Raw genomic sequence first — 14,406 nt, 5'->3', positions numbered from 1 at the left:
TCGATAATCGAGACGTTTCCGAAAACAAGCAAATTGAAAGCGTCGTCGGCGATGCCTTTTAGCACATGTGCCACTTTATCCGCGTCAGACATATCGTCAGCTTTACGGCATAGAGCCAAGATGTCGAGGATGTAGGAAACATGTGGCTCTGTAGATGACTGAACATAAGACGCAAGAGCCTTTCTCGCGGCAGCCTTGCGCCCAATAGGGTCGCCGAACAGTTTCCATAGCTTTTCTTTGAAACTGTCCCAACCTGTTATTTCGTCATTATGTGTTTTGTGCTACACGCGTGGGGTGTCGGAGTTCCGTGGTGAGGACGGGGATCGCTGACCTCCACCAGAAATGTTACGTGTGGAAGGACACAGACGAAAAATGCTATTTACACGCTATATACACTGGAGCCAGGCCGCCAGGCTGACACTCGCTCGTGCCAAGGGCACCGACCAACTTCTTCGTCGTTCTCGCGGCGGCTCGTCTCTTGAGCGTCGCTCGATGATATCGTACTAATATTATGGAAACACAGGAATAAACAATAACACTAAAGGGGAAAGAAATGCGGCCATAAGGAGGAGGAGGAAATAAAGAGAGGAGGCAGTTCTATTAACCGGAAATGCGTCTGGTCGGCAGCCCTACTTTGGGGGACGGGAAAGAGGGAATAGAAAGATAAGATACAGAGAGGGAGGGGATGGGGAAGAAAGCCGGTGGTGAGCTGGCGCACCCACGCAGAGGGCCTCAGCGAGTCAAAGGTGTTTGCATAGGCCCGTCGCCCTCAAGAAAGACAAAAGTGCTTTCATAGCTTTGTAGGCCAACGAGCGATGGGAACGGTCTCCACGTAGCACCTGCACAGACAACAGCCGATCATCCTGTCGTCGCATTCCGATAGATACGCGGTCTGTGCCACGTTTCGCTGCGTAGCGAAGACGCTCTTGTTCCACGCGACGCCTCTTGCGGGCGTTGGTATGCACTACGCTGAGTTTAGAGCCATTTTGCTGGCGCGTGTTTCACTGGTCGTTTTGCATGCGTGGTGAGCACGCTGGTGAGGCACCAGCTCCGAGCGCTCTCTTCAGGCTGTGGACGATTGTAATGTTTACACTCTCACAACCGAGCACGCACGCAACCTCCGCAGCCCAGCACCTGCCTTTTTGGCGCATATAGAAGAGCAAAGACAACACCTGCAATACGCACAAAGTGTGAAACGCTGCTGTGGCGGCGCCGGCGGGGAGGCGCAGAGGCAGCGTCATCTGGTGGTGTTTCAAGAAAACAAGCGGCACGCGCAGGCAAAACTACAGAATCGGGAACAGCAGTGCCCGGTAAGTCGGAAGAAGTGGCAAACAAAGCTTCGCTTTGAAATGGAATGTTTTCAGTGACTCCAAGGCAGCTCTGCATTACTTGCTTTCTGCCTTTAGCCAAGAACCCCACGAACAACTAGTTCTAGAAATCCGAGAGCTCATTCATCGCCTCGCCCATCAAGGGCACGACGTGAAACTTCAATGGCTCCCTAGCCGCTGTGGCGCAATGAACATGCCGAGGAAGATGCTCGATCTGAGCATGCTCATGAAGATGGCGTGCAGAAACCAATCTCGCTGTGAAGAACAGATGCAGCAGGGATACCTCGATTACTTACAAATGACGCTGTACAATCTTTGTGGAACACATCTAGTTTCCAGCACACACGTCTACATCGACTGGACTCATGTCTTCAGCTTCGTCCTCCACCTGGACTATCCGGACTCGAGACAATGTCCTTTACCGACTGTGGCTTGGGATCGGTTTTGCACAATCCGTTGCTTTCCGCATCAAAAGGGAAGATAGTGCCTCATGTGACCACTTCGGCAACGAGGAAACTATCAAACACGTTCTTTGCCGTTGTCCTCGATTCAGCGCACACAGGCAATCACTCACGACCGCGCTGGCGCGTCTAGACGACCGGTCGCTTTCGGAGCAGACAGTCCTGGATCGTGGAAATATACAGTCGTCAGATCACGAGGACAGTCAAGTGACTCTTGAAATTTTTGCGTTAGAGTGGCCCATTAAAGAGACTGAGTTCTCACGGACCTCCCAACCCATTCTTGTTACGTTGAACTAAGTCTGATATTATTTAGTAGCTTGAATGTTTTGCCGTATGATAAGATACAGGAATTAAAAGTTGCCGCGTGTGTCTTCAACATTGTAAAACACAACCTGCCTTTTCATGTTTCTATATTTTACTCACCTTTTCGCGCGACCAGAAATCAAACGTGCGGTAATTTTAATCTTCCTCCAACTAAAAATATTTACGGACAACCTTTGCTGCAGTTTTCAGGGTCAAAAATTTGGAATAAACTACCAGCAGAAATAAAACAAGCAAAAAATCTTTCATCCGTGCTTAAGAAATACTTGCTTAGCCTCAATAATGCTTTTCAATATGAACAATCATGATGTCCTTCCTTTTCTTTAGTAACTCGCTGAAACCTGCTGAACATATCTAACTAGTGTTTCGATTTTGTCGAGATTAATAATGTATGTTCATAATAATGCAGGAACTTGCCTGCAACCCTCCTAACTAGTGTAATATATGTTTACTTAGAAATCTTGTGATCTACCGGCCTGTGTGAACGACTTTAACTGGAACGCCTTTCTGTGGGTGCGTCTCCATGTGTGCGCGTTCGGTTTTTTTTTTGCGTTTTCCTTTCTGTCATCTTTCTAACCCCTATCCCCCATCCCCAGTGTAGGGTAGCAAACCGGAGACTCATGTCTGGTTAACCTCCCTGCCTTTCCTCTTCATTCTCTCTCTTCACTTAGAAATGTTTAGTAGTATAACATGCTTTTCACTGTTTCGCATTTTATTATGTACGCTCGTGCAATTTAATGGCATGCGACAAATATGTGTATGCACACGAGGTATCTTACTTGTTTTGTACTTGCAATTGTTATTCATTTATCATCGACCCGCAACTAGCCTGTTGCTATGGGTCCAACCAGTTTTGGTATTTCTGTATGTTCTGTCTGCAAATAAAGAATTGAATTGAATTCTATTGATTTTTCGTGCCTTTGCTTTTTCTCTCCGCCTATTCTTTCCGTCTTTCGTTTCCCCTTAACCTTCTGCGATTGCAGGGTAGCAAATCAGAATATCTTCTGGTTAAGCTCCTCTCCTTTCCCACCCCGTTTCTCTCTTCTCTCTCCCGATATATCTGGCACCTTCTCACATAACCCTAATTAGATTCGTCTAGGTACCTGGCCACAAGGGATTGGACCCTCAGTGGTCCCATTACCTTTAGTGCTCCCATTTCGAGCGCCAGCTTTGTTAACTGCTACTAGCTTCTGGAAGACATGCAGTTTTGCAAGACTCTGCGAACTTATTAACAATTCGGCTGTGAAACCTCCTATTCGCCTGAAGTAGAAATTTCAACCACACTTGAAGAATTCAAGTTTTTACTGAATGGTGTTATCGACTGCCTGTTTTTAACTAATAATATCAGGCAGTTGGTATTTCGCCGTCCTCCTTTGGTCATATCGACTCCCCTTCTTTGCTGTATAGCAAGGGACTATAATGTCACCGACGATTACCATACTCCTTAATGCGAAATTTAAGCGCAGCTCTATACGTGTTTTCATTTCACGACATCTTGGCCGGGGCGGACAGTCTGTCTCGCGCGACACGTTGAAAACGGAGGGCAGTGTGGCGCGGGTCCTCGATAATCTGGAGATCGCGTGGGTGCGATTCACAGCAGCCGCCGCCGACAGACATAAGAGACGAGGCGCGCTACTGTGGCGCCATCTCCTAGCCATCGTCGCCGCACAATGTTTTTTATTGTCAGCCTTTCGCCATACCCTCCTCCTCCGGTTTCTGACTCATGGTTCCACTCCACCCTCCTTCTCCGCTTTCCTCCTCGCGTCATTCATCCGCCCGCTGCTCTCCACGTTCGCGTTCATAATTCGCTGTGCTCCTTCACTCTGACCCTCACCGCAGGAACGGGCACCTAAAAGATGCGCTCTAAAAATCGAGTGCGAGAAATACCTGTGCATGAAGTTCACATTTTCCTTCTGAGATAAGAGACTGCTAATTCAGCAGTAGTCGCCATCCATCTTCGGGCCACCTAACGTAAAACTATTCCAATCTGTTTTTATTCCCATCTCCCGACGTCAAATTTACGTAACCACCGACGCAAGCATCAATCGGTAACCTGCAGCTTTGTTTAAATTGCACACTCAAACGCGCTGCTCGTTTATAGAAGGTCACTTTTCTCCTTCCTTTCAGAGTGAATAGCATTGCCTGCATTGAGCAGTTTTTCTTATCCATTTGGCTGACAAGAGCCAAAGAGCACGCTCAAATAGAGAGAGTTTCGCTGGGGCCGAACGAGCACAGTGAAAGTGGATAACCGGATGAAAAGGGTGATTTCGGCGTATGCGACTGGTCCGGTGGATGGCCGAAAATTGCGGTAGTGTGCAACAAAAGGCTAAAAATGTAGCTAACGCGGATATCAGCAAATAAGAGTTGGCAGAGCGATGTTTTAAACATGCGGGAAGGGCTCGATAACGTTATCTGCGCCGCAAGCGCTTTTATCATACGCCAATACACCCATGCTCGCCGGCAACCCCAGTAGCCAGTGCCAGAGTGACGAGCGGCCTTCCGCGTCCTTTCGGGACGGGATTGTCCCTGGATATTCAGGAAAAAAAAGTCGGTTTAGTTCGTTAAATGCGCTTCAAAGCGTACACGTAACTTTCACACGTGAGTTTCCGCGGTTTTGTGACGTCGCGTGCCAGACAGGCGGAGTAAGCGCAACCTGAAAATGTTTGACCAATAAAGAGGGCTAATAGTGAAAAAAGGCATAGAATCAGAAATAATTATTTTTCTTTCGTTAGGTATAATCGTGCATGATCAGTGTGCACATACCATACCAGATTGGGTATTTCTGCGGTTTTCGTAATGCCGCGTGAGACAGGCGAAGTAAGGTGTGGCCCGAAAAGTTTTTATCCGATCCTGGAGTGGTGACTGCAGAATTTGAAGAGAAAAGTTTGGAACAGCTGTACGTTATAGCGCCCATCGTCTAATACAACGAACACTCGAGCTAGATACCTCAGAGACAGTGAAGAAGCAAATATTTCATTGCGATACTTTTGCCTATTTCTTCTTTCTAAGTAAAGCCAGAAGGTGGAACCTGCTTCTCAACTTCTTTGTGGACGATAACCCGCTTGCGAAACATTTCTTTTTAACTTGTCGTGAGCGAATATTCAAAATTTCGATAACGAATAGTCTTGAAATTCGATTCGAGCATTCGGTATTCAAAATGGTCGAATATTCCGTTGGTTCAAATGCTATAAGGGACAGCTACTGTTCTCGCAGTCGATATGGAGAACGAGTAATGCAAATGGAGTCTCTTCTGAATTGTTACGATTATAAATAAATAAATAAATAAATAAATAAATAAATAAATAAATAAATAAATAAATAAATAAATAAATAAATAAATAAATAAATAAATATCGGTATATTACGGTGCCCTCAATGATTCTCTATAAGGACATCGCTCTGCGGTAGACATGTTAAACCACGTCACGCAGAAGTTAAGGTTTCATTGCTGCAACGGTGTTACAATCATGCGGGCCTCGCAAGCAAGAATTGATCCTCGAGGTGGAAGACACTCTCATCGAGACGCCAAGACATGGCATGAAGTCAGGTTGCCACTACCCATTCCTTCAGGCTACAGAATACAAGAGTTTTGGTAACATCCCTTTTGCCATCTCCTGTGAGAGAAGTTGAATGCGATACTGCAGAATGTCGTGGCGAAGACCGCGAATGTATTGACGATGATATGTACAGAGTGTTACAGCTAACTTGGACCAAGATTTTGAACAAACCTATGCGGTCTTCAGAACAGAAATCGCGTGGATGTTGTTAGCGTTTATCTAAACTTACACAGTACCATTTTTGGCTTGTCTTTTTTTGAGTAATTAGCCGAGAGAAATTAATTACCTTGTAAATATAGTAAGAAACGTTCAGGTGTCAATAGGAAAGTTCTGGAGCTCCAGAAATATTGCCCAACCCAGGTCCTTCCAACGGGATAGACTTAGCGTGGCCGTTTTTATTCGGGAAAAGCGAAAGCCCGCGGAGTATAAAAATACCACGTGACAGCGTGCTCTGTCAACACCTCCTAGTTGAAATACAGCGCGGCTCCCGTTTCCGCGGCGTTAATTGCACTCTCACTCTAGCAGAATACATGCGGAGGAAAAATGACAAGCTCGTGAGTTCGAATTTGGGAGCAAGACCCGAACAAGCAAACACGCACTATAACAAGCTTGATAACGTCGTGTGAATTACACTGGTTGTCACAAAAGAAAGAATTGTAACCTGACACGGAAGGTCGCTTTTTAGCTCCCTGTCCATTCCTTGCCAGCAGAGAATTTGTAATTTCATATTACTTACGTGCCTTTTCCACGTCGTACAGAAGTTTCACACAGATGGCTCTTTTCATGGATCACGGTTTTAGAGACTTATTCGCTGTGATGTCTGTCTAAAGAATGTGTTCAAAAAAGTCGCGCCCTGCCATAATGCAGTATTGGCACCTTTTCAGCACGTCCGACGCAACTTTTTTGAAAGCACAAGACGGTATCTCGCTGCAGGCCTCAGCAATCTCTGCCTTTAGTGCTTCTGATGTAGTTGTAGGTTTGCAGTACACTCGGGTCTTTCACATGTCCCTGCAAGAAGTGAAGAGGTGCCAAGTTCTGTGACCTTGCTGGCCACGCCACTGGTCCATGCCGCCCGACCCACTGGCCTTTGAAGGCTTTGCGAAACCAGGCTCGAGGAAGGCTGCTGCTGTGAGCTGGTGCATCGTCGTGCTAATACCAGGTTCACTTTAAAAACGCAAAAAGATCACAGCGAAAATCTTCGACTGGGCTTTCCAAGATGTCGTTCACGCACCGCTGATCAGTGAGCATCTGATCAAAAAATATGGGGCCAATTATTCTTCCGTCAAAGATGGGAGGGGAGGAGAAAAGAGAAAACCAAAAGGCAAGGAGGTTAACCAGAATAACGTCCGGTTGGCTAGCCTACACCGGGGGAATGGGAAAAGGGAAAACAAAGATGACAGAGAGAGAGGAGTGAAGGAAAGAAGGAAATTAGCGGTGAGTTCGCTGACGCATGTAGTCTAATAGAAATTGAATTAGTAGTCACAGACGTTCACACAAGCCCGATACCGCACCACACACTAAATGGCCATTGGTACTGGTGTCTCGTCTGCGCCACCTAATGCGGGTTGGTATCGCTCCAGTAATGCGCATTATGGAGGTTCACTTGAGAATTTCTGGAGAAGGTTGCCTCATCTTTCCAGAGCACTTTGGCAAAAAAATCCGGTACTTCGTCACTGTTCACCAGGATCCAATTTGAGAAATGAAGCCGCCATTGAAAGTCTCTTTCTTGCAGCTTTTGATGCAGGTGGAGGCGATACGGATGCATTTCAGGCTTCCTAAGCACTCTTAGCACTGAAGACTTTGAAATGCCGACCTCACCACTCACATCACGCACGCTGGAATAAGGGTTTGCAGTCATGAAAGCCAAAATGTCTCCTTCAGCCTCTTCACTGATGGTCCCCTTTCTGTGCCGCGTCTTCTTGAAGCTACCTGTTTCTTTCAGCGTCAAGTAACTCCTCATAATTGTGTTCGCGCTAGGTCTTCCCCCAAATTGCGAATGTCGGTATACCTTGGCAGCTTTCCTCTTGGCGCTCCGTGTCGCTCCCAAGGCTAAGACCATATTCGCCTTCTGCTCGCTTGAATACGGCATGCTTTAGGCACTGCAAACAAATTCTTCGAAAAGGTTGCGCGGCACGACAGTAACAGACAGTCGAGCTCACATGCATCTAGGCTCTGGCACAGCTTGGAAGAAAAGCGGCGTTGTAACAAATGATGCACTCTCTCACACAGGTTCCAGATGTATGATGTATTTTTTCTGTGTATTTTTTTCTATTCCGCATTGACTTGAAGTCTGCGACAAAAATTGCTCTTCTCGTCATATCGGAATAAACGGCTGATGACGACGCGTTCTTCGGCGACAGGCGCGAGCGGGTGCTGACGAAGCACTTTTTCGGAGCGCGTCGCCAGCCGCTGCCGGTAATGTCAGAGCCGAGCAAAGGTTGAAGCCCTTTCTCGTAAGTGAAAGGAAAACGTGGCGCTGGCGATGTTTTTACAAATCACTCATGAGAGCGCTGTAATCGCGGCGCATTCGGACGCACATAGCGCGCTGTCACGTGGCATATTTTAAACTCCGCAGGCTTTCGTTTTTCCCGATTAAGAATAGCCACGCTAAGTCTGTCTTGTTGGAAGTACGTGGGTTGGGCAATGTTTGTCAAGCTCCACAACTTTGTTATTGACGCCTGAACGTTTCAAGCTATATTTACAAGGTAAATAATTTCTCTCGGCTAATTACTCAAAAAAGGATGAGCTAAAATGCTACTGTAAGTTTAGATAAACGCTAACAACATCGACGCGATTTCTGTTCTGAAGAACGCATATGCTTTTTCAAAATCTAGGTCCGAGTTATCTGGGACACCCTGTATATTTAGTGGTTCGAGTGCGTCTTACTCTTTCCGATGCGACGTGAATACATGCTCTTGAAAGTCTGCAGTGCTACCTTGAACCCGAGTGCTTCGAAGAATTCTCGGGAAATTCTCGCATAAAGAAACACTATGCAAAAAAGCGCCTAGAACTGCTATCTAGCTCAGCTTTCTGTCGTTCTAAAGAAACACCTTGTGGAATTGAATCTGCGACATTACAAGCAGGGAAAACGTCTTTTTTGTTTTAACCGTAAGGTGATGAAACCGTTGGACGTTTTTTAAGTAAACAATGTTCATGATTTTTTCTGTCCTTTCCAAAAAGAATTTTCTTTTACTTCTATTTTTCTTTATTCTTCAGAGTTTTATTTAAGCCGAGACTGGCGTAATTGTTTCTTACAACAAAGTGAAAAAGACGGGTTTATTTAGAGAACCAAGGCAGCGCCTTGGTAAAAGAAACGCACAGGCCCTGAGTGCTTAAATGCTGCGTGTTTGTCGTGGAATGTGGTATCATGCAAGCTAAATAAAAGTGGTGTCGTTTTTCCACCACGGCGCAGATGTTTTTAAGTCTGTTTATCTTTCGTGTTCGAAGTCACCACGCACAAGTTTTGACCACAGGCACACACTTGGGCAAACCTTGTGGTGGCTATGTGAGCACGAAGTACCGTTGACGGAAGGCGTGTGACGATGATAGGGCACGGTGTGCAGTAACCTTCGCGCTCTGCTTCACTCGTCAATTCTCGTTGCTCATTGTCATTTGAACTTCGCGTTTCGCATAAAGCATGTGCTCACGCTTGAGGACGCGCATTCCTGCGTATCCGAGAATCTCCTGCACGGCGCTCCAGTTCTTCTGATTTGCTTTCCTCTCGTCTTGTTGTTGGACCCTTTTCTAGGAAGACTCTAGCATTCTCTCTTACCGTGCTCAGTTCCATAAGCGCAGGAACGAGGATTATCCGAAGATTGTGGCTCCATCAGACCTCTCCCACGGCGCAACATGCCCCTTCGCATCCGCTTCCTTGACCCTAACACGCCTTTCCTATCGCCTTTTACTACGGCCGGACTGGTAAGCACACGTCCGAGCGACAACCTGGCCAATGTTTATTAGTTGAGGCTAGCAGTGCTACGTCATTCACTTGGAGACAATAGGCCACGCCCTTACACACGCCTCTCCCTGGGGGTTCTCGAGGTGGCGTTGCTGCAACTGTTAGATTCCCTGTCGCACTGCATTCGTTCAAATGCGATCAGCTGTGCGGCTGAATTTTGGCCAACCTAGCAAAAACGAAAGGGCGCTAACGTGTACGACCACATGGGATGTGTCACGAACGGTGTGCGTGACACATCGGGGTTTGTCGTGCAGGTTGACCCTGTTTGCTTTACGCTAGGCTAGCATTTGAACGACTGCAGATGGTGCGCTCCCTGCGGGGAGCACGTGTAGGGACGTAAGTTTGTTCAATTGTTTGCCTAGTCTCAAGCTTAGTCAAGCTCGAGCTCAAGCCTAGTCTCGGGAATTGGCGGTTGTGGAATCTCTCTAGGTGACTTTGGCTGTCGCCTGCATTCTACACGAGCAACAGCAGCGAAGCGCAAGAACCACAGCGGGACTAGGCAAACAAAGCCTCACTGTGAAATTCGAGGCCTTAAGCGCCCCCCCCCCTCCCCTGCCCTCGCTTTTTTTACTCGTTCTAGTTGTCACTTGTTAACTATGGTGCACTTTTTTTTCCAGCAGCAGCAGTTGGTTGCTTCCTAGGAGTTCCTTCAAGTACACACCTTCAATGCGTTGCATTTACGCGGTCGTAGTGAGCGCTTGTTTACAAAATGTTCGCTCAAGAATCGTCGTGGCGTGTCATGCTCATGTGCTGTCCTAAATCGATGAGCGTGTCGAGGATAAAGGCATTGTAGCTCATACGGAGGTAAGTTTGTACTACGGAAAAGAACAAACAGAGTCCATGCGTTTGCTCCCTTTAGATGCCTGTAACGTTGTTATGAGCAGTTGTGTACGTAACCTGTAGGACGCATTTCTCCTAGCCGAAAATCCAGCCTTTGATAGCTTAATGAAGAAAGGGTGCATTTCCACATGTAAGCAAGCTTTATTTCCTTCTTGGAATTAGGAAGAGACGGGACCTTTCACATGTCCATCCTACTCCTCGTATCTTCTCAGTGCCTCAATCATCTCGTTGAATCGTCGAAAGAGCTCGTCTACCATGAGCAGGAGAAGGTCCACCAAGGCCTGCGATGCGAGTAAGAGGTTAATAACCACAAGAAAAGAAACAAAATCCCACAGAACTCATCTTACGATGAATGTCGACGTCAATGGAATTAGCATTGAAGTAATGTACCGACACACGATATTGCCATCGCCGAAACGCTTCATGCATGAGGCAGCCAGGTTTCCCTATCGTGCTTCGATGATGATGATGATGCTTTATTGGCATCCCGTTTAAAGCGGGGTAATGACATATAGTGATATCCGGCTTGAATTAATCAGGTATGCCATGCATGCTTTTCGTTCTTTTCATTCATGCATTTCATCTGCATGGAACACGCTGCACCCTCAAGCGGCGCCACCACGAAGGCCGAGCGTGGCGCGTATGTGAATTTACTAGGTGTTCCAAGTAATGTGCGCCAAAATTTAAATATATTCAAGCGCCACTCAGCTGAACAGAACCAAGGCAACGTTCTTTTCCGGCACTTGGAGCAAGTCAGACTAATTCTTGAACTTCGCCTGATTCCATAATTATTGACATTGGCAATCAATATACCATATTTAGTTATATTCAAAGTCAATGCTAATTATGAAAGTGTATACAATATCCGTAATAGTTTTCGAACACGCTTTCTTTTGCTGAATACAGAAGTTTTTCTTCAAGCCTGAGAGAAAGCACGTGAATTCTTAAAAAACTCTTTCGTGCAAATGATTTTTTTTTTTTGCTGCTAGAAGGGGATAAAAGAAACTCGACATCAAAAAAATAAATAGGGAGTACCGAAAAATATTAAGGCCTGATAATCCAAAGGATTCTTTTTGAAGTGGGCCCTCAGCTGAATACTAGCTGGATGTAGAAATTTCGAGAAGTACTTAGATACTAATTCATCGACTGCACGTAGGGACAGCATACAACAAACATTTTCTACATCGCATAAAACGGGCTTCTTCTCAGACTTACTCTTTTGGCAACGACGATGAGGATGTTCGCCGTCTACTGCTCGAATGCTTCACGTACGCGATGCAAAGACGACAGCTAGAAAAAGAGCCGCACTCCACTAATCCTCAGCGACCTTTCTCACTCGGAATATTGCTGGGCCCATGGCCATCGAGAATTGGGCACAGCGAAAAGCAGTGAACGCACTTGAACATTTTTACGAAGAGACAGGCTTCCCTAAAAATTACCAGGTATCGCACCGAATAGTCACATAAAGTAACCACAACTTGCTTCTATTGTGTGCTGGTATTAGCGCTTGTATGTTACGTGTTATAGTCTTTTGTATTCTTTGTATTCTCATCTGTGTACATGCTCATCACTGTCTACATCACGGCCCCTTGCGTATGTTTGCGACTACATTAACAAACTAATTCTCGCGCGACTCAGCTTTGCCTTTTATGTTTATACGTTCCTGGGTGTATAGGAGTGTGTGCTGTGGATTTGTGGACCTATGGGTGAAATGTTTCTTATGACACATTTTTTTATATTGTTTATGTGATGCGAAAAGGAATAGTCGTCAACTTTTATTTTCATTGCAATAATAACAAAAGAAAGTAATGCAAATAATCTATAGATATCTTGCAGTTTTGCAGCACTGCATCACTTTTAATGCCCGAATTCCATTTCTTACACATACGAGTGCGTATACCACGTGCGTCGACTTTGTCTTCTTTGGCACCGACTTTGGTTGACGCGCCTTTGTTTTATTTCTTTAGAAAGGCGGCAGACAGCGCACGGGAATGGAATGTAAGAGTTTGTTTTGTCGGAGTGCTCGCATGAGGAGGTGGCACAAACATGACGTCAAAAAGGGCGTTATGGTCTTTGATCACAGCTATTTCAGGCAATGTAACCGTTTCAGTCCTGTAGGAAATACCAACAAGGCTCTTGCTTCCAAACACATATTTAAAAGCGGGTTGTACCTGAATTCTGTGACGGAGTGTCTGCTTGGACGTGAAGGCCAACGTGGATATGACTTTGGGAGTGGACGTGAGTTCGATAGCGAGTGAACGCTGATTAGAGCTGGTGCGTGCGTGTGAAAGAGAGTAAATGCGAGCGAGTGTTGGTGGGCATCAGGGCGAACGTCAGCGTGAGTGAGCCTAGAAAGTTTTTTTGGTGGGGGTCAGTAATCGCATGTTTGGCCCACCTGGCGACCGCGCAGCCTGCCTATTATGTGTACACGAAAGAGAATGTACGTCAATGTGCCCGGCAAAAAGAAAAAAAAAGAAAAAAAATCTCGGGGCTGATTACTTGGAGGGAGTAGGAAGGTGTACATGGATTGCCGGTGGCGAGTCGGCATTCTTCCTCGTTGCAGTTTTTTCCTCGTTACTCGCGTGAATAGAAAAGAAAGGATATCTCACCAATATCCAGCTTCTCTGCTCTCCGGTCAGCATGGACTGCCCCTGCTTTCCCGCCGACGGCATGCTTCTGCAAATAAGGCACGGAATGGTGTAGCCGCTGAGCCGCAGTACAGCTTGCACTGAGGGGAAGCCGCAGCACCGGCGCAGTGTAGACAACTACTCACGCGGCGCCCTTGTCGATCGCTATCGTGCCCAGTCGGGATAGGATTTCTTCGAACACGATTGGCTCCTCTGTTCAAATTGCGGAACGGAGCCAGTCGAAACAGAGAAATTCGATGCTGATTGGGCTTGACCGTTATCGAAAGTGTGTCGTGTGTAACCGGAATATTAGCCTTCGGGAGGGAGTCATGCGCAAGAGACCAACTTACAGGAATTGCCAGTGACTGCGCAATATGGAGCTGTAAAGAGGAGGGGAGCAACGGACACCTCCGCACTTCTTGGCTTTCGCAGTTGAACACTGTCAACTGATTACACACATAAACAGGCGTGTGAGACGCCGCCAGCGTTCGTCGCCACGCTGAGCAAGCCGCGTTCGCCGAGCGTCTCTACCTACCGTTGTGTACAGTCGCGATCTTTTTGAGGGTGAGCACGGGCGCGCGTGGCGTTCCGTACTGCCTGCGCAGTTTAGCGGCGGCACCGAGAAGCAGGGCCCATGCGCAGGGCGTCTGGCGTGTGGGCATTCTATCTTCGCGCGCGTGTCGTCTGCTACACGCGCACCGCGACAAGGAAGCCGTACGCTTCAAGAGCGGTAGCAATGCTGAAGTGTAAATTACATTCACACGATGTATGAATAAACTTGAAACTATGTTAGCTTTTCCCGACGTCCCCAAGATCATTGTTGGTCTGTAGCTAAGCTTTTGCGACGCGTGCGTATTATACTTGTGGGCGTAACAGTGACCGCCCATGTGTTCGAGGAAGGTTTATATTCGTTCACATCCCCGCATTGATCAGAGCAGCTGCTTAACCTCGGCATGGCCCGTGTACCTGAAGACGAGAGGTGGAAAATAGTAAAGGTTTCGCTGAAGGAATATTCTCAGCACTCCATCGGCGCATTGGTGCAGAAGCCGCTGAAGACTGTCAATAGGATCAACCAAGCCTTCAGGAAGGAAGGCCACATTTCTGACGCCCCACATAGGCGTCGGGCAAGGACAACGACGGATGAAGAAGACGCGCTTGTGGTAGCTGCAGTAGTGGAGAATCCCTCTCAGTCCGCGTGGGAAGTGCGGGAGCTGCTCCATGTGGACGCTTCCGTTGTTACCATACGGCGACACCTCAAGAGCGCTGGATTGAAATATTATGCGGATGCGCAAAGCCCGATCTCACCGCTTCGAA

The 14,406-nt window shown here is 46.9% G+C and overlaps 1 long non-coding RNA gene across 1 annotated transcript; it reads right to left on the bottom strand.

The window, feature by feature from the left end:
* Positions 1–10,651: 10,651 nt before the first annotated feature.
* Positions 10,652–13,516, bottom strand: LOC135896740 (uncharacterized). Its single transcript, XR_010562794.2, has 3 exons — positions 13,239–13,516; positions 13,075–13,141; positions 10,652–10,746 (listed from the first exon to the last, which is right to left on the bottom strand). It is a non-coding gene; the product is annotated as an uncharacterized lncRNA (long non-coding RNA).
* Positions 13,517–14,406: the final 890 nt, after the last annotated feature.

This window comes from Dermacentor albipictus, chromosome 1 (assembly GCF_038994185.2).
Source record: "Dermacentor albipictus isolate Rhodes 1998 colony chromosome 1, USDA_Dalb.pri_finalv2, whole genome shotgun sequence".
In the NCBI taxonomy this organism is placed as follows: Eukaryota; Metazoa; Arthropoda; class Arachnida; order Ixodida; family Ixodidae; genus Dermacentor; species Dermacentor albipictus.
Note: the sequence above shows the minus strand (reverse complement) of the source record. Positions and strands in the feature narration are given on the sequence as shown.